Below are 20,187 nucleotides of genomic sequence, written 5' to 3'. Positions count from 1 at the left end.
CTCCCGTATCACTACTCCCGTATCACTACTCCCGTATCACTACTCCCGTATCACTACTCCCGTATCCCTACTCCCGTATCACTACTCCCGTATCACTACCCCCGTATCCCTACTCCCGTATCACTACTCCCGTATCACTACTCCCGTATCCCTACTCCCGTATCACTACTCCCGTATCACTACCCCCGTATCCCTACTCCCGTATCACTACTCCCGTATCACTACTCCCGTATCACTACTCCCGTATCACTACTCCCGTATCCCTACTCCCGTATCACTACTCCCGTATCACTACCCCCGTTTCCCTACTCCCGTATCACTACTCCCGTATCACTACCCCCGTATCCCTACTCCCGTATCACTACCCCCGTATCCCTACTCCCGTATCACTACTCCCGTATCACTACTCCCGTATCACTACTCCCGTATCACTACTCCCGTATCCCTACTCCCGTATCCCTACTCCCGTATCACTACTCCCGTATCACTACCCCCGTATCCCTACCCCCGTATCACTACCCCCGTATCACTACCCCCGTATCACTACTCCCGTATCACTACTCCCGTATCCCTACTCCCGTATCCCTACTCCCGTATCACTACTCCCGTATCACTACTCCCGTATCACTACTCCCGTATCACTACTCCCGTATCACTACTCCCGTTCACCTCTGAGCTCCTGGAGCAGCGCGTCCATGCTGAACTTTCCTCCCACCTCTCCTCTAACGCTGTCTCTGACACCCTACAGTCCGGCTTCCGTCCACATCATTCCACTGAAACTGCCCTGACTAAAATCACGAATGACTTGCTGCCAGAGCTAACAGTCACTTCTCTGTACTCCTACTTCTAGACCTGTCCTCAGCCTTTGACACTGTTGACCACTCCCTCCTATTACAGATCCTCTCTTCCCTTGGTGTCAGAGATCTCGCCCTCTCTTGGATCTCTTCATACCTTTACAGCCGCACTTTTAGACGGGCTTTGCACGTTGCGACATCACAAGCCGATGCTGCGATGTCGCACGCGATAGTCCCCGCCCCCGTCGCAGGTACGATATCGTGTGATAGCTGGCGTAGCGAAAATTATCGCTACGCCAGCTTCACATGCACTCACCTGCGACCGTCGCTCTGGCCGGTGACCCGCCTCCTTCCTAAGGGGGCGGGTCGTGCAGCGTCATAGTGACGTCACACGGCAGGCGGCCAATAGCGGCGGAGGGGCGGAGATGAGCAGGATGTAAACATCCCTCCCACCTCCGTCCTTCCGCATAGCCGGCGGCGGCAGGTAAGGTGAAGTTCCTCGCTCCTGCGGCTTCATACACAGCGATGTGCGCTGCCGCAGGAGCGAGGGACAACATCGCACCTGTCTCTGCACCGGCATTATGGAAATGTCGGAGGCTGCAGCGATGATACGATAACGACGCTTTTGCACTCGTTCATCGTATCATCTAGGATTTACACACTATGACATCGCAAGTGATGCCGGATGTCCGTAACTTTCGATTTGACCCCACCGACATCGCACGTGCAATATCATAGTGTGCAAAGCCGCCCTTAGTGTCTCCCACTCCCACACAACCTCTTCATCCCGTCATCTCTCTGTTGGCGTCCCTCAAGTCTCAGTCCTGGGACCATTACTCTTTTCCATCTACACATTTAGCCTGGGACAACTCATAAAGTCCCATGGCTTCCAGTACCACCTATATGCTGATGACACTCAGATCTACCTCTCTGGCCCAGATGTCACCTCTCTGCTGTCCAGAATCCCAGAGTGCCTATCTGCTATATCTTCCTTCTTCTCCTCTCGCTTCCTAAAGCTCAATATGGCCAAAACTGAGCTGATCATCTTTCCTCCATCTCCCCTGCACTCTCCACCTGATCTATCCATTACAATTAATAACATCACGCTCTCCCCAGCACCCAAAGTTCGGTGCCTCGGAGTGACCTTTGACTCTGCCCTGTCCTTCATACCTCACATTCAATCCCTCACCACCTCCTGCCGTCTTCAACTCAAAAATATCTCCAGAATCCGCCCTTTCCTCAATCCCCAATCTACAAAAATGCCAGTGCATGCCCTCATAATCTCCCGCATCGACTACTGCAACATCCTCCTCTGTGGTCTCCCTGCTAACACGCTCGCCCCTCTCCAGTCCATCCTTAATTCTGCTGCCCGACTGATCCACCTCTCTCCTCACTACCACCCCGCTTCTCCTCTCTGCAAGACCCTCCACTGGCTCCCAATCTTCCACTGTATCCAATTCACACTACTAACCCTGACCTACAAAGCTGTGCATAATCTGTCTCCTCCGTATATCTCTGAACTAATCTGTCGCTACACTCCAACACGTCACCTCCGGTCCTCCCAAGATCTCCTCCTCTCTCATTCGCTCCTCACGCAACCGACTCCAAGACTTCTCCCGAGCATCCCCAGTCTCCTGGAACTCGCTGCCTCAACACGTCAGACTATCTACTACACTTGCAAGCTTCAAACGGAACCTAAAGACTCATCTGTTCAGAAATGCCTATAATCTACAATGACCTCACTGCTTCACCCCCGTGCGGAGCTGCCGCCCCACCACCGTGCGGAGCTGCCGCCCCACCACCGTGCGGAGCTGCCGCCCCACCACCATGCGGAGCCGCTGCCCCACCACCGTGTGGAGCCGCCGCCCCACCACCGTGCGGAGCTGCCACCCCACCACCGTGCGGAGCTGCCGCCCCACCACCATGCGGAGCCGCTGCCCCACCACTGTGCGGAGCCGCCGCCCCACCACCGTGCGGAGCTGCCGCCCAACCTACACCCCACCTACTGTCTCCTCCCCATAATCCTATAGAATGTAAGCCCGCAGGGGCAGGGCCCTCTTCCTTCTGTACTAGTCTGTCTATTGTAACGTGTATATGTATTCTGTATGTAACCCCCTTCTCATGTACAGCACCATGGAATCAATGGTGCTCTATAAATAATAATAATAATAATAATAATAATAACAGATAATGGAGCGGTGATGGCTGTCTCCAGTCACAACACACATGTAATGATGGGGAATGCTGGTATATACTGGCACCCAGAGGAGGTCAGTGAGCGTCCACCCACCCTTACACCTACCCATCCATCCATCTACCCTTACACCTACCCATCCATCCATCCATCCATCATCAACCCTTACACCTACCCATCCATCCATCCATCCATCATCAACCCTTACACCTACCCATCCATCCATCCATCCATCATCAACCCTTACACCTACCCATCCATCCATCTACCCTTACACCTACCCATCCATCCATCCATCCATCCATCCATCATCAACCCTTACACCTACCCATTCATCCATCTACCCTTACACCTACCCATCCATCCATCTACCCTTACACCTACCCATCCATCCATCTACCCTTACACCTACCCATCCATCCATCCATCCATCCATCATCAACCCTTACACCTACCCATTCATCCATCTACCCTTACACCTACCCATCCATCCATCATCTACCCTTACACCTACCCATCCATCATCTACCCTTACACCTACCCATCCATCCATCCATCCATCCATCCATCATCTACCCTAACACCTACCCATCCATCCACACATCTACCCTTACACCTACCCATCCATCCACACATCTACCCTTACACCTACCCATCCATCCATCCATCCATCCATCATCTACCCTTACACCTACCCATCCATCCATCCATCCATCATCTACCCTTACACCTACCCATCCATCCACACATCTACCCTTACACCTACCCATCCATCCATCCATCCATCATCTACCCTTACACCTACCCATCCATCCATCCATCCATCCATCATCTACACTAACACCTACCCATCCATCCACACATCTACCCTTACACCTACCCATCCATCCACACATCTACCCTTACACCTACCCATCCATCCACACATCTACCCTTACACCTACCCATCCATCCATCCATCCATCCATCCATCCATCATCTACCCTTACACCTACCCATCCATCCACACATCTACCCATCGACCCATTCGTCCATCCATCCATCTACCCTGAGGCTTGGAGATAGGAGAACGCTGAGGAGTCCTGACCAGAACCTCCACCCTTCCATTGATTCACCCACCCATCCTTACATCTGTGCACACATCCATCCACCCTATTCATCAATCCATCCCCACAACTATTCATCCCTCCTTCCATCCATCCATCCATCCAGCGATCCCCTTCATTCAGTCATCCATCCTTCCATCCTATCCATCCTTCCATCCTATCCATCCATCCGCTTCATCCATCCCTCCTTCCATCCATCCATCCTTCCATCCTATCCATCCTTCTATCCTATCCATCCATCCGCTTCATCCATCCCTCCTTCCATCCTTCCATCCTTCCATCCTATTCATCCTTCTATCCTATCCATCCATCCCCTTCATTCATCCATCCTTTCATCCTTCCATCCTATCCATCCTTCCATCCTATCCATCCATCCGCTTCATCCATCCCTCCATCCCCCCTCAGTGGTTGCACGGTTAATCGCAGTTTTTGGGTTTGCCCCCGCACATTATCTGCCTGTAGTCTGCGTGTCTGAGGGTTTCCCCCCACAATACAGCCATTTTGGGGGTCTCTCTTCCGCGCGCTGACTCCTCTCTCTGTGGGGCTCAGGATTTGCACCCCTCGGTTCCCGGTTATTGGTTGGTATTTTTGGTGCACACGCGCTCCCCTGATTTATAGGGCTGACATTTCGGGCGGGGGGCTCCAGATGATGCAGCTGCGCGATGGTAGCATTATTTAATGACGTTCTCTCAATTCTCCATGTAAATGTTAATCCCCTGAACTTTCATGATAGCGATCACTTTGTTCGTTCTTTCGCGCGCTGTGTTTGGAGGTGACATTTCATGATGGCGCCGCGGTGCGATGATGGCGGCACTATATTATCCGTCCTGTATGGGGGTCTCGCTGCTCTGCTTCTTCATTATCTGGGGACGAATATATAACGGAAAGTCTCTACATAAAACACTACAGCAAACGGGCGAGACCCCAAAGCACCCCGCCTGGAGCCAACATAAACGTATAGGATCCGGGCCCCTCAATAAGCAAAGTCAGCAAGAAATGGGAAGACCCCATCTAAGGCTCCGGATGTAGCAAGGCCACAAGCTCCACATTCTGCTGCCTCATCTCAAGGTGTAGGAGGATTGTCTTCTGCTGGACCTGTGGGGTCCGTGTCTATCCCCAGTGGGTGCGTGATCCATGTCTATTCTCCTGGGGGTGCACAGCCCCGTGTCTATTCTCCTGGGGGTGCACAGCCCCGTGTCTATTCTCCTGGGGGTGCACAGCCCCGTGTATATTCCCTAGGGGTGCACAGCCCCGTGTATATTCCCTGAGGGTGCATGGCCCCGTGTCTATCCCCAGTGGGTGCGTGATCCATGTCTATTCTCCTGGGGGTGCACAGCCCCGTGTATATTCCCTGAGGGTGCATGGCCCCGTGTCTATCCCCAGTGGGTGCGTGCTCCGTGTCTATTCTCCTGGGGGTGCACAGCCCCGTGTATATTCCCTGAGGGTGCATGGCCCCGTGTCTATTCTCCTGGGGGTGCACAGCCTCGTGTCTATTCTACTGGGGGTGCACGGCCCTGTGTCTATTCCCTGGGGGTGCATGGCCCCGTGTATATTCCCTGAGGGTGCACGGCCCCGTGTCTTTTCTCCTGGGGGTGCACAGCCCCGTGTCTATTCTCCTGGGGGTGCACAGCCTCGTGTCTATTCTACTGGGGGTGCACGGCCCTGTGTCTATTCCCTGGGGGTGCATGGCCCCGTGTATATTCCCTGAGGGTGCACGGCCCCGTGTCTTTTCTCCTGGGGGTGCACAGCCCCGTGTCTATTCTCCTGGGGGTGCACAGCCCCGTGTATATTCCCTGAGGGTGCATGGCCCCGTGTCTATTCTCCTGGGGTGCACAGCCTCGTGTCTATTCTACTGGGGGTGCACGGCCCCGTGTCTTTTCTCCTGGGGGTGCACAGCCCCGTGTCTATTCTCCTGGGGGTGCACAGCCCCGTGTATATTCCCTGAGGGTGCATGGCCCCGTGTCTATTCTCCTGGGGTGCACAGCCTCGTGTCTATTCTACTGGGGGTGCACGGCCCTGTGTCTATTCCCTGGGGGTGCATGGCCCCGTGTATATTCCCAGGGGGTGCACGGCCCCGTGTCTATGTCGCGGGCGGGGAGGAGGATGGCAACGCTGCGCTCACCCACTGCTCGGCTCCGGCTATTGCTGCTGCTGCTCGGTGGTGGCTCAAGCGGTGGGCCGGATCCCGGGGTCTCGAGCGGCGCTCCTCGCCCGTGAGTGAAAGGGGGTTGATTGGTGGTGGAGATTTGGTTATTGTCCGTGACGCCACCCACGGTTGTGGTGATTTTGGTGACACCACCGCTGCTCTGTATGGGGATCCCGGGAGCGGTGACAGGGAGCAGCTGAGTTGTTGGTTCTCCCCTCCGTGGGTAGGGGGTTGGCTGTCCCGGGGCCCAGTGATAGGGTAAGGATGGGTGATGGCAGGCAGGTTGCGGGGCCTGGCGAGGTGCAGGGTCACGGGGGCAGCGCTGTGCCGCACGGCACGGTGGTACTCACTCAGCCTGAGACGATGACACAGTTCTCGGTAAAACACACGGCTGGAAAGACGGGTCCCACGGACGGCTGCTGATGCTTTTCCCTGGTAGGTTAACGGTGACTGTCCTTTCCCTGCACCTAAGTACTGCTGCTGGTTCCAATGGGTTCCCACCGGTAACCCGCTCCCCGGCTTGGATATGGGCCGGAGGAGCCCCCTTTTTGCCCGCAGGCGCTGGCCCTGAGGAACTGGTGCCTTGGCGGTGGCGGTGTCCCTCTCACTCGGTCGGACTGTTGCCTTCAATCGGGACTTAGTTGTTTGGAAACCCAGGAGGTCCCCTTCACTAACGGATTTGGCAAATTCACGGCGACTCCAAGCCTTGCCGGGGTCCGAAAAGCCCCTGCCAATGGTGCTGGCTTCTCCTTGTGTACCGGTCCGGTACCGCCAGGCCACCGCCCGTCCACGGTCCTTACGGCAACTCCGATAGGCCACTCCTGCAGACGGTCACTGCCGTCTGCCAACCTTGCCGTCTCTGTCCGGGGCACACACCCGGACGCTCTCAGTCAGTTGCTCTACTGCCACTTCACTTTACTCCTTCCATTTTCACTTCCCTAGCTTAACTGCACTCTTTTCCCGCCTCCAGGACTGTGAACTCCTCGGTGGGCGGGACCAACCGCCTGGCCCACCCCCTGGTGTGAACATCAGCCCCTGGAGGAAGGCAACAAGGATTTTTGGGTCTAGCTTAGATGTACCTAACCGGGGTGTAGGGTGTGGTGGTGTAATTACCTGTGACCCCTGGCTTGTCCAGGGCGTCACATCTATTCTCCTGGGGGGTGCACAGCCCCGTGTCTATTCTCCTGGGGGTGCACGGCCCTGTGTATATTCCCTGGGGGTGCACAGCCCCGTGTCTATTCTCCTGGGGGTGCACGGCCCTGTGTATATTCCCTGGAGGTGCACGGCCCCGTGTATATTCCCTGGGGGTGCATGGCCCTTTGTATATTCCCTGGAGGTGCATGGCCCTTTGTATATTCCCTGGAGGTACACGGCCCCGTGTCTATTCTCCTGGGGGTGCATGGCCCTTTGTATATTCCCTGGGGGTGCATGGCCCCGTGTCTATTCTCCTGGGGGTGCATGGCCCTTTGTATATTCCCTGGGGGTGCACGGCCCCGTGTATATTCCCTGGGGGTGCACGGCCCCGTGTATATTCCCTGGGGGTGCACGGCCCCGTGTATATTCCCTGGGGGTGCATGGCCCTTTGTATATTCCCTGGAGGTGCACGGCCCCGTGTCTATTCTCCTGGGGGTGCATGGCCCTTTGTATATTCCCTGGGGGTGCACGGCCCCGTGTATATTCCCTGGGGGTGCACGGCCCCGTGTATATTCCCTGGGGGTGCACGGCCCCGTGTATATTCCCTGGGGGTGCATGGCCCTTTGTATATTCCCTGGAGGTGCACGGCCCCGTGTCTATTCTCCTGGGGGTGCATGGCCCTTTGTATATTCCCTGGGGGTGCACGGCCCCGTGTATATTCCCTGGGGGTGCACGGCCCCGTGTATATTCCCTGGGGGTGCACGGCCCCGTGTATATTCCCTGGGGGTGCATGGCCCTTTGTATATTCCCTGGAGGTGCACGGCCCCGTGTCTATTCTCCTGGGGGTGCATGGCCCTTTGTATATTCCCTGGAGGTGCACGGCCCTGCGTGTGTATTCCCTGGGGGTGCACGGCCCTAAGTATATTCCCTGGGGGTGCACGGCCCCGTGTATATTCCCTGGGGGTGCACGGCCCCGTGTATATTCCCTGGGGGTGCACGGCCCCGTGTATATTCCCTGGGGGTGCACGGCCCCGTGTATATTCCCTGGGGGTGCACGGCCCCGTGTATATTCCCTGGGGGTGCACGGCCCCGTGTATATTACCTGGGGGTGCACGGCCCCGTGTATATTCCCTGGGGGTGCAAAGCCCCGTGTATATTCCCTGGGGGTGCACGGCCCCGTGTATATTACTTGGGGGTGCACGGCCCCGTGTATATTCCCTGGGGGTGCACGGCTCCATGTGTATTCCCTGGGGGTGCACGGCCCCATGTATATTCTCTGGGGGTGCACGGCCCCGTGTATATTCCCTGGGGGTGCACGGCCCCGTGTATATTCCCTGGGGGTGCACGGCCCCATGTGCATTCCCTGGGGGTGCACGGCCTCGTGTATATTCCCTGGGGGTGCACGGCCCTGCGTATATTCTCTGGGGGTGCAAGGCCCCGTGTATATTCCCTTGTCCGCAGTACACGGCCTCGTATCTTTCACTTCTGGGCCCTGTCTCTCCCGGAGACGTTGAACCTTGAATTAGTGTCACAGATCTTTGCGTTTCCTTTGTCTTGTGCACGCTTTGGCGGTTCGGATGGCAGAATGAAGCTCAATTGCTGGAAATTTACAGCTACAAATGGGCAGAATAATGGGATTCCTACGTCTCTAGCACATGAGCTCCAGATCCGCTGCGCCCCCAGAAAATCCCTCTCCTTCCCGCATTTCAGGTCCTGTCTTTCTGTCGAGGCTTTGCTAATGCAAATATGTCCCCGGCATTAATGCACACAGAGGACGATGCGATTAGCCGCCAATACCAAGCAGCCGCGTCCTCCCCGAGCCGCGCGGAGGGAACAATCTGTCAATATCCCCCCGCCGCTGCAAGAAATGACATAATGTGATCAATGGGGATCAATGCCGCGCACACGTCAGGAGCGACCCCTCACCCCAATCCAGGTAGAGGTCGCCGTGTACGGAGGCGGTGTGCGCCCGGACGCCTCCTGGATTCCGCAGCATCCGCGCAGCATCATTCTGTCATTGACAAAAATATGTAAAACACACGATCAATACAGTGGAGGCGACCGGCGCATGCAAAGCTGCCATAGCCCCCTATACACAGACCGGGGGGATACAGCCAACATCAATGGAAAGCCGCAAACATCAGCTACAGCACATACCACTGTATATACCACAGACCAGCAGGGACCTGGGGAGCCTTGTATATACCGCAGACCACCACTGGCCACCAGAGACTAGATAAACCCTGTATATACCCCAGACCAACAGTGAATAAGGACACTCTATATACCACTGGCCACCAGGGACTAAAGCCATGCATATACCACTGGCCACCAGGGACTAAAGCCATGCATATACCACTGGCCACCAGGGACTAAAGCCATGCATATACCACTGCAGAGAATAAAAAACGCCGATGATCGGGCGCTGCAGATCAATGAAGGGAGCCAAGTTAAAATCATATTTTTTATTGTTAATATTACATTTTTCCGGGACAGACCGTCCCCTTAATCAGTTATCCTGCATATACCACTGGCCACCAGGGACTAAGTCATGAAAATAAAGAAAACTCTTTGAATGAGAAGCTGTGTCTAAACGTTTGGTCTGTACTGTATATCACTGACCATTAGGGGCTAGATAGGCCCTGTATATATCACTGACCAATAGGGGCTAGATAGACCCTGTATATATCACTGACGATTAGGGGCTAGATAGAATCTGTATATATCACTGACCATTAGGGGCTAGATAGACCCTGTATATATCACTGACCATTAGGGGCTAGATAGACCCTGTATATATCACTGACCATTAGGGGCTAGATAGACCCTGTATATATCACTGACCATTAGGAGCTAGATAGACCCTGTATATATCACTGACCATTAGGGGCTAGATAGACCCTGTATATATCACTGACCGTTAGGGGCTAGATAGACCCTGTATATATCACTGACCATTAGGGGCTAGATAGACCCTGTATATATCACTGACCATTAGGGGCTAGATAGAATCTGTATATATCACTGACCATTAGGGGCTAGATAGACCCTGTATATATCACTGACCATTAGGGGCTAGATAGAATCTGTATATATCACTGACCATTAGGGGCTAGATAGAATCTGTATATATCACTGACCATTAGGGGCTAGATAGACCCTGTATATATCACTGACCATTAGGGGCTAGATAGAATCTGTATATATCACTGACCATTAGGGGCTAGATAGACCCTGTATATATCACTGACCATTAGGGGCTAGATAGACCCTGTATATATCACTGACCATTAGGGGCTAGATAGACCCTGTATATATCACTGACCATTAGGAGCTAGATAGACCCTGTATATATCACTGACCATTAGGGGCTAGATAGACCCTGTATATATCACTGACCATTAGGGGCTAGATAGACCCTGTATATATCACTGACCATTAGGGGCTAGATAGACCCTGTATATATCACTGATCATTAGGGGCTAGATAGACCCTGTATATATCACTGACCGTTAGGGGCTAGATAGACCCTGTATATATCACTGACCATTAGGAGCTAGATAGACCCTGTATATATCACTGACCATTAGGAGCTAGATAGACCCTGTATATATCACTGACCATTAGGGGCTAGATAGACCCTGTATATATCACTGACCATTAGGAGCTAGATAGACCCTGTATATATCAATGACCATTAGGGGCTAGATAGACCCTGTATATATCACTGACCATTAGGGGATAGATAGACCCTGTATATATCAATGACCATTAGGGGCTAGTTAGACCCTGTATATATCACTGACTATTAGGGGCTAGATAGACCCTGTATATATCACTGACCATTAGGGGCTAGATAGACCCTGTATATATCACTGACCATTAGGAGCTATATAGACCCTGTATATATCACTGACCATTAGGGGCTAGATAGACCCTGTATATATCACTGACCATTAGGGGCTAGATAGACCCTGTATATATCACTGACCATTATGGACTAGATAGACCCTGTATATATCACTGACAATTAGGAGCTAGTTAGACCCTGTATATATCACTGACCATTAGGGACTGGATAGACCCTGTATATATCACTGACCATTAGGGGCTAGTTAGACCCTATATTTATCACTGACCATTAGGTGCTAGATAGAACCTGTATATATCACTGACCATTAGGGGCTAGATAGACCCTGTATATATCACTGACCATTAGGGGCTAGATAGACCCTGTATATATCACTGACCATTAGGGGCTAGATAGACCCTGTATATATCACTGACCATTAGGGGCTAGATGGCTAGGTCGACCCTGTATATATCACTGACCATTAGGGGCTAGATAGCCTTTCTAGAGTAATGGGTGGAGGACCCCACGTTTTTCCACACTGTTTTTGCAGCGCTGCCTACTTTTTTCTACTTCTGCTGCAAGAATTCATTTTCTACCACTAAGAGTTAATTACGAATTTTTTGCATAACTTTAAGAACTAGAAAAGGCCCATCTCTTCTGTTCCTATGAAATGTTGTAATTTTCTAGCTATTAGACATAATGGAGTGACTCTGGCTGGTGACTCCTCAGATCCCAGAAGACGTGTCGAGGTGCCGCACATAATCCTGGGAAGATTAGGGCCATCGATCCATCACAGACTCTTCTTCTCTGCAGTAAAACAATTAATGAGCTGAGCAAATAGGTGAAAGCGAGCGATGACCATTTCTAAGTAAAGTCTCCAGATACCAGAAAGAACATGCAGAGAATGCCAGTATTGTTCTGTACGGAGCCGGGGAGCGACGCCCGCACCTCACCCACAAAATCGGGAAAGTCACTTCATTCCTCTGTATCTGAACTGCAGAAGCCGCGTCCCCATTAGCTTCCATTTACCATCAGACCCATATTAGCCCCATTTGCATAATGTTTGATAAACATGGCGTCTGATTGACCTTTGTTTAACCTTAATTTATTCATTAGACTTACAGATTCAGAGTTGCGCTCCTAACAAAATAGTGACTCTCTGCTAAATGACTTGGAAAAGGTTGGACACAATTGTCTGAGTGCTTTAATTTAGGGGAAGCAAATCTGCTATTAACCATGTACGATCTGGGGCTGAGGGGAACAGCCATGGGCTACCGCAGTGCCCCCAATCCCATGACAGTTCAGGTGCAGGGAGCGTTTAACTTTACTAATAGCCCTGCTAAATGTGAGCAGACAACTTTCCATAACTTCAGTTATAATGTTTTTAACATGTTAAAGAAACTCTGGATTATAAATTGAGAACAGCACTGAATCAGTGACAATCCCATTCATATAAATCGCTCCCCTCTATCCCCTCAACAAATTTGTGGCACAGGGGGTTTTAATTACTAACCCTCCAAATCATGAATAACTAAGTCTAGAACTCCTGGGTATAGAGTTAAATGTTGCATATTTTAACTCTAAATGGAATCTTGGGAACAGCCATGGGGTTCAACAACACCCCCCATTACCACAGGTAGTACACAACACTATACAGATAGAATTGGACTGTACTATCAGAAGGTCTAGGGATTGTTAAGGCTAAGAGATGCTATACCATATATGCTCCCAATACAGGGGTCCAGTAGAGGAGGGCCAACTGCTACCCTAAAAGAGGTTCCCACTGTCCATTCCATTGAAGTGGCTAATTTAATGGTTAGCAATCAATGCTGTAATGTATAAGACATAAATAAGATGAGCTAGTGCTTAGGGCATATTCTGGCCTCGATCAGGGGTCTGATGATCAAATTCCACTTGATCCAGGGAACCCTCCAAATCATGAATAACTAACTCCAGGACTCCTGGGTATAGAGTTAAATGTTGCATATTTTAACTGTAAGTGAGATCTTGGGAACAACCATGGGGTCCAACAGCACCCCTTTCCAATTACAATAAGTAGTACACGACACTATACAGACAGAATTGGACTGTACTATCAGAAGGTCTAGAGATTGTTCAGTATAGGAGCCAATATGACATATGTGCTCCCATACAGGGGTTCAATAGAGAAAAGGCCACAGCTACCCTAAAAGAGGTATCCACTGTCCATTCCATTAAAGGGGCTAAAGTAATGGTTCATAATAAATGATGTGATGTGAGAGACATAAATAGGTTATATCATGAGCTAGGGGACAGTTGCATGGGTCATATTCTGGCCTCGATCAGGGGGTCTCTGCCGACCTTCCCCCACTTGACCCAGGGAACCCTCCAAATAATGAATAACTAACTTGAGGACTCCTGGGTATAGAGTTAAATGTTGCATATTTTAACTGTAACTGAGATCTCGGGAACAGCTACAGGGTCCAACATCACCCCTTCCCCATTACCATAAGTAGTACACGACACTATACAGATAGAATTGGACTGTACTATTAGAAGATCTAGGGATTGTTCAGGATAGGAGATGATATAGCATATGTGCTCCCTATACCTGGGTCCAGCAGAGGAGGGGTACAGCTCCCCTATTAGAGCTTCCAACTGTCCATTCCATTGAAGGGGCTAATTAAGGCCTCTTTCACACAGCAGTTTTTTGGATCAGTCACAATCCTTTTTGTGACTGATACGACGGATCCTATAAAAAAACGGATCCGTTGTGCCATTATTTGTTCATGGCAAAGGTTGTTTTGGATGAGAGAGAAAGAGGAGAGAGGAGAGAGAGAGGAAAGAAGAAGGAGAAAGAGGGAGGAGAAAGAAAGAGGAAAGAGAGGAGAGAGAGAAGAGAAAGAGAGAGAGACATAGAGAAAGAGGGAGGGGAAAGAAAGAGAGAGGAGAGAGAGGGAGAGGAGAAAGAGAGAGGAGAAAGAGAGAGACACAGAGAAAGAGAGGAGAGGGGAGAGAAGGAGAAAGAGAGAGGCGAAAGAGAGAGGAGAGAGAGAGAGGAAAGAAGAAGGAGAAAGAGGGAGAGAGAGAGGAGAGAGAATAGAGAGGAGAGAGAGAGGAAAGAAGAAGGAGAAAGAGGGAGGAGAATGAAAGAGGAGAGAGAGGAGAGAGAGGAGAAAGAGAGAAAGAGAGGAGAGAGGGGAGAGAGAGAAAGAGAGAGACAGAGAGAAAGAGAGAGAAAGAGGAGAGACACAGAGAGAGGAGAGAGAGATATTTCATGACCAGAAGTGAATTTACAACACTTCTGGGCATGCTCGGATATAAGAAAAATGGAACCAGTCAATGGATCCGTCATTTGATGGATGAGGGCGGATCCTGCGCTCATAGGCTTCAATTACAACTAATGATGGATGTTGATGGATCCGCCGCTGTTTGTTTTTTCGACGCACACAAATAACATACCTATGGACGTTGTCTCCGTCGCAATTTGTTGTTAATACAAGTCAATGAGAAAAAAATGGATCCAGCGCTGGATCCGTTTTTTCACATTTCGATGAATTGCGAGAGATGAAAAAAACGGACGTGTGAAAGGGGCCTTAATGGTTCACAATTAATGATGTGGGAGACATAAATGTTTTCTATGATGAGCTAGTGCACAGGTGCCATCTGTCGCCCGTAATGCCGGCATGGAGCGCAGCAGACTGGTGCAGCCACCACCGGAGTGACACTCACCCAGGAGACCACGCTGGAGCAAGGATCCCCGGCTCGCCTCTCCTCTCCTCTCCCCTCCTCTCCTCTCCTCGGTCCAGATCTGCTTCTCGGAGATGTCAGATACATAATATCCAGCGGAGATGATTGTTGCAGACCTCCTCTCCATTAATCAGACGCTTCATTTGATTTGTTCTGTAGAAGGAAAAAAAAGTCATAAGTTTGTCTTCCGAAATAAAATGAAAGCCGCGTCCATTTGTGATGGAGGAAGTCGCCAGGAATGAGTGAGGACTCATGTTTAGTAAATCATTAATCATATTCCCAGAGGGGAAGTGGATGCAATAATCCAGATTATTACTGATGTACATGTAATCTGGGGCTGATGCAGCGCCGGGCGGAAGGTGACGGAGCGCCCCGCACTCACTACAAACACCATATATCAGGCAGAATTAAGATTGCTGCTCCTGCAGGAGCCCCGGGGTCATCGGTTGTTTCGGTGACATTCTCTGCCTTTGTGACAATAGATTATTACACGCAGGATTCTGACCAGAAAAACTTTCCTAAAGTCATTGTCAGAGAAAAACTTTCAAGGGGATTTGGACTCCTCATCGGACATTGTGCGGTGACACCAGAGGGGGTCCAAAGCCGAGACCCTCATTCCCAAAAAAGTGCTCAGGACCCAGCGCAGAGCTACAATGTAACATGTGTGAGATACAATTAATCCTGGGCCACATTCCATCCAAAAACACTGAAAAAAACAAGAATGTGCCTATTTGGACGCCTAATTGAGCACAATATAGCACCATTAATTAAGACAGTACTAATTGTGCACTCTATGGCAGTGCTTTTAAGGAAAAGGAGTGCAGCATTTCCATGTGCACCTAGTGGCAGCATTATTAGCACATAGTAAAGCAATGTGATCACGGCTCGGGTTCACGGACACTTTATGGCAATAACGTTTCACCTTTCCGCACTTAATATCGGTGGCGTCAGAATGAACGGATCCGGCCACTTTTCTGATGCAGAATAGGATTGTTTCGGGTGATCAATATCCACCTATCTGCGATCTCTGAAGTGACGGATGAAGCTTCCTCCGGAGCAGAAATCAGCAGGTGACTCGCAGGGTCTGGTTTTGCTTCTTGTGGATCAGCAGCAGAAGGTCTCATCTGTGAACCCGGCGGACGCTGCTCCTCCGACACCACGAAGAAAGGAACCGAAGAGAAGGCAGAAAACGGGAATAATTGGCGCCACGCTGATCACACTCTGTCACCGAGAAACATTCATTATCAGTCAGAATATTCCACATCTCATGTCTCAAGAAAATAACACATTACCCAAGAAACCTACTGATGATTATAAAAGTACAGTCTATAGTGTGGACATAACGGTGCAATACAACACCAAGAGCAGTATTGTAGCAGTTATATTCTCGTACATAGGGGGCAGTATTATAGCAGTTATATTCTCGTACATAGGGGCAGTATTATAGTAGTTATATTCTTGTATATAGGGGCAGTATTATAGTAGTTATATTCTTGTATATAGGGGCAGTATTATAGTAGTTATATTCTTGCACATAGGGGCAGTATTATAGTAGTTATATTCTTGTACATAGGAGCAGTCTTATAGTAGTTATATTCTTGTACATAGGAGCAGTATTATAGTAGTTATATTCTTGTACATAGGAGCAGTATTATAGTAGTTACATTCTTGTACAAAGGGGCAGTATTATAGTAGTTATATTCCTGTACACAGGGGCAGTATTATAGCAGTTATATTCTCGTACATATACGGCAGTATTATAGCAGTTATATTCTCGTACATAGGGGGCAGTATTATAGCAGTTATATTCTCGTACATAGGGGGCAGTATTATAGTAGTTATATTCTTGTACATAGGAGCAGTCTTATAGTAGTTATATTCTTGTACATAGGAGCAGTATTATAGTAGTTATATTCTTGTACATAGGAGCAGTATTATAGTAGTTATATTCTTGTACACAGGGGCAGTATTATAGTAGTTATATTCCTGTACACAGGGGCAGTATTATAGCAGTTATATTCTCGTACATATACGGCAGTATTATAGCAGTTATATTCTCGTACATAGGGGGCAGTATTATAGCAGTTATATTCTCGTACATAGGGGGCAGTATTATAGCAGTTATATTCTCGTACATAGGGGACAGTATTATAGTAGTTATATTCTTGTATATAGGGGCAGTATTATAGTAGTTATATTCTTGTACATAGGGGGCAGTATTATAGTAGTTATATTCTTGCACATAGGGGCAGTATTATAGTAGTTATATTCTTGTACATAGGAGCAGTATTATAGTAGTTATATTCTTGTACATAGGGCAGTATTATAGTAGTTATATTCTTGTACATAGGGGTCAGTATTATAGTAGTTATATTCTTGTATATAGGAGCAGTCTTATAGTAGTTATATTCTTGTACATAGGAGCAGTATTATAGTAGTTATATTTTTATACATAGGAGCAGTATTGAGAGAGGGGAGCCAGCATGATCTGAAATTGGCATGCATAATATAAAAAGTGAAAATTCACACATTTATTCCAACTGTACTACAATAAAAAAAAATGAGATTTTTAGCAAATAATTGATCAATTTTTTGAGCCACCCCTGCCAACGTCACGGCAAATCTCAATAGGGGGGTCCTACTCTACATTCTGTATTTCATGTGCCATGCGGCCTCCTAGATAAAGTTAAAAGCAGAACCATAATAGAGCACACATACCTGTAACCTGTATATAACCGCTTCTATGTTGCAAAAAAGGCACTTGTGGATAGAGACCAGCCCAGGAGCAGTATTATAGTAGTTATATTCTTGTACATAGGAGCAGTATTATAGTAGTTATATTCTTGTACACAGGGGCAGTATTATAGTAGTTATATTCCTGTACACAGGGGCAGTATTATAGCAGTTATATTCTCGTACATAGGGGGCAGTATTATAGCAGTTATATTCTCGTACATAGGGGGCAGTATTATAGCAGTTATATTCTCGTACATAGGGGGCAGTATTATAGTAGTTATATTCTTGTATATAGGGGCAGGATTATAGTAGTTATATTCTTGCACATAGGGGCAGTATTATAGTAGTTATATTCTTGTACATAGGAGCAGTCTTATAGTAGTTATATTCTTGTACATAGGAGCAGTATTATAGTAGTTATATTCTTGTACACAGGGGCAGTATTATAGTAGTTATATTCCTGTACATAGGGGGCAGTATTATAGTAGTTATATTCTTGTACATAGGGGCAGTATTATATTTATATTCTTGTATATAGGGGGCAGTATTATAGTAGTTATATTCCTGTACATAGGAGCAGTATTATAGTAGTTATATTCCTGTACATGGGAGCAGTATTATAGTAGTTATATTCTTGTACATAGGGGCAGTATTATAGTAGTTATATTCTTGTACATAGAGGCAGTATTATAGTAGTTATATTCTTGTACATAGGGGCAGTATTATAGTAGTTATATTCCTGTACACAGGGGCAGTATTATAGCAGTTATATTCTCGTACATATACGGCAGTATTATAGCAGTTATATTCTCGTACATAGGGGGCAGTATTATAGCAGTTATATTCTCGTACATAGGGGGCAGTATTATAGTAGTTATATTCTTGTACATAGGAGCAGTCTTATAGTAGTTATATTCTTGTACATAGGAGCAGTATTATAGTAGTTATATTCTTGTACATAGGAGCAGTATTATAGTAGTTATATTCTTGTACACAGGGGCAGTATTATAGTAGTTATATTCCTGTACACAGGGGCAGTATTATAGCAGTTATATTCTCGTACATATACGGCAGTATTATAGCAGTTATATTCTCGTACATAGGGGGCAGTATTATAGCAGTTATATTCTCGTACATAGGGGGCAGTATTATAGTAGTTATATTCTTGCACATAGGGGCAGTATTATAGTAGTTATATTCTTGTACATAGGAGCAGTATTATAGTAGTTATATTCTTGTACATAGGGGGCAGTATTATAGTAGTTATATTCTTGTATATAGGAGCAGTCTTATAGTAGTTATATTCTTGTACATAGGAGCAGTATTATAGTAGTTATATTCTTATACATAGGAGCAGTATTATAGTAGTTATATTCTTGTACACAGGGGCAGTATTATAGTAGTTATATTCCTGTACACAGGGGCAGTATTGTAGCAGTTATATTCTCGTACATAGGGGGCAGTATTATAGCAGTTATATTCTCGTACATAGGGGGCAGTATTATAGTAGTTATATTCTTGCACATAGGGGCAGTATTATAGTAGTTATATTCTTGTACATAGGGGCAGTATTATAGTAGTTATATTCTTGTACATAGGAGCAGTCTTATAGTAGTTATATTCTTGTACATAGGAGCAGTATTATAGTAGTTATATTATAGTACATAGGGGCAGTATTATAGTAGTTATATTCTTGTACATAGGGCAGTATTATAGTAGTTATATTCTTGTACATAGGGAGCAGTATTATATTAGTTATATTCTTGTATATAGGAGCAGTCTTATAGTAGTTATATTCTTGTACATAGGGAGCAGTATTATAGTAGTTATATTCTTGTATATAGGAGCAGTCTTATAGTAGTTATATTCTTGTACATAGGAGCAGTATTACAGTAGTTATATTCTTGTATATAGGGGCAGTATTATAGTAGTTATATTCTTGTACATAGGGGCAGTATTATAGTAGTTATATTCTTGTACATAGGGGCAGTATTATAGTAGGTAATATTCCTGTATATAGAGGCAGTATTATAGTAGTTATATTCCTGTACATAGGGGCAGTATTATAGTAGTTATATTCTTGTACATAGGAGCAGTATTATAGTAGTTATATTCTTGTACATAGGGGCAGTATTATAGTAGTTACATTCTTGTACATAGGGGCAGTATTATAGTAGTTACATTCTTGTACATAGGGGCAGTATTATAGTAGTTATATTCTTGTACATAGGGGCAGTATTATAGTAGTTATATTCTTGTACATAGGGGCAGTATTATAGTAGTTATATTCTTGTACATAGGGGCAGTATTATAGTAGTTATATTCTTGTACATAGGGGCAGTATTATAGTAGTTACATTCTTGTACATAGGGGCAGTATTATAGTAGTTACATTCTTGTACATAGGGGCAGTATTATAGTAGTTACATTCTTGTACATAGGGGCAGTATTATAGTAGTTACATTCTTGTACATAGGGGCAGTATTATAGTAGTTA

This window comes from Anomaloglossus baeobatrachus, chromosome 12, assembly GCF_048569485.1.
Source record: "Anomaloglossus baeobatrachus isolate aAnoBae1 chromosome 12, aAnoBae1.hap1, whole genome shotgun sequence".
Classification (NCBI taxonomy): Eukaryota; Metazoa; Chordata; class Amphibia; order Anura; family Aromobatidae; genus Anomaloglossus; species Anomaloglossus baeobatrachus.
Note: the sequence above shows the minus strand (reverse complement) of the source record.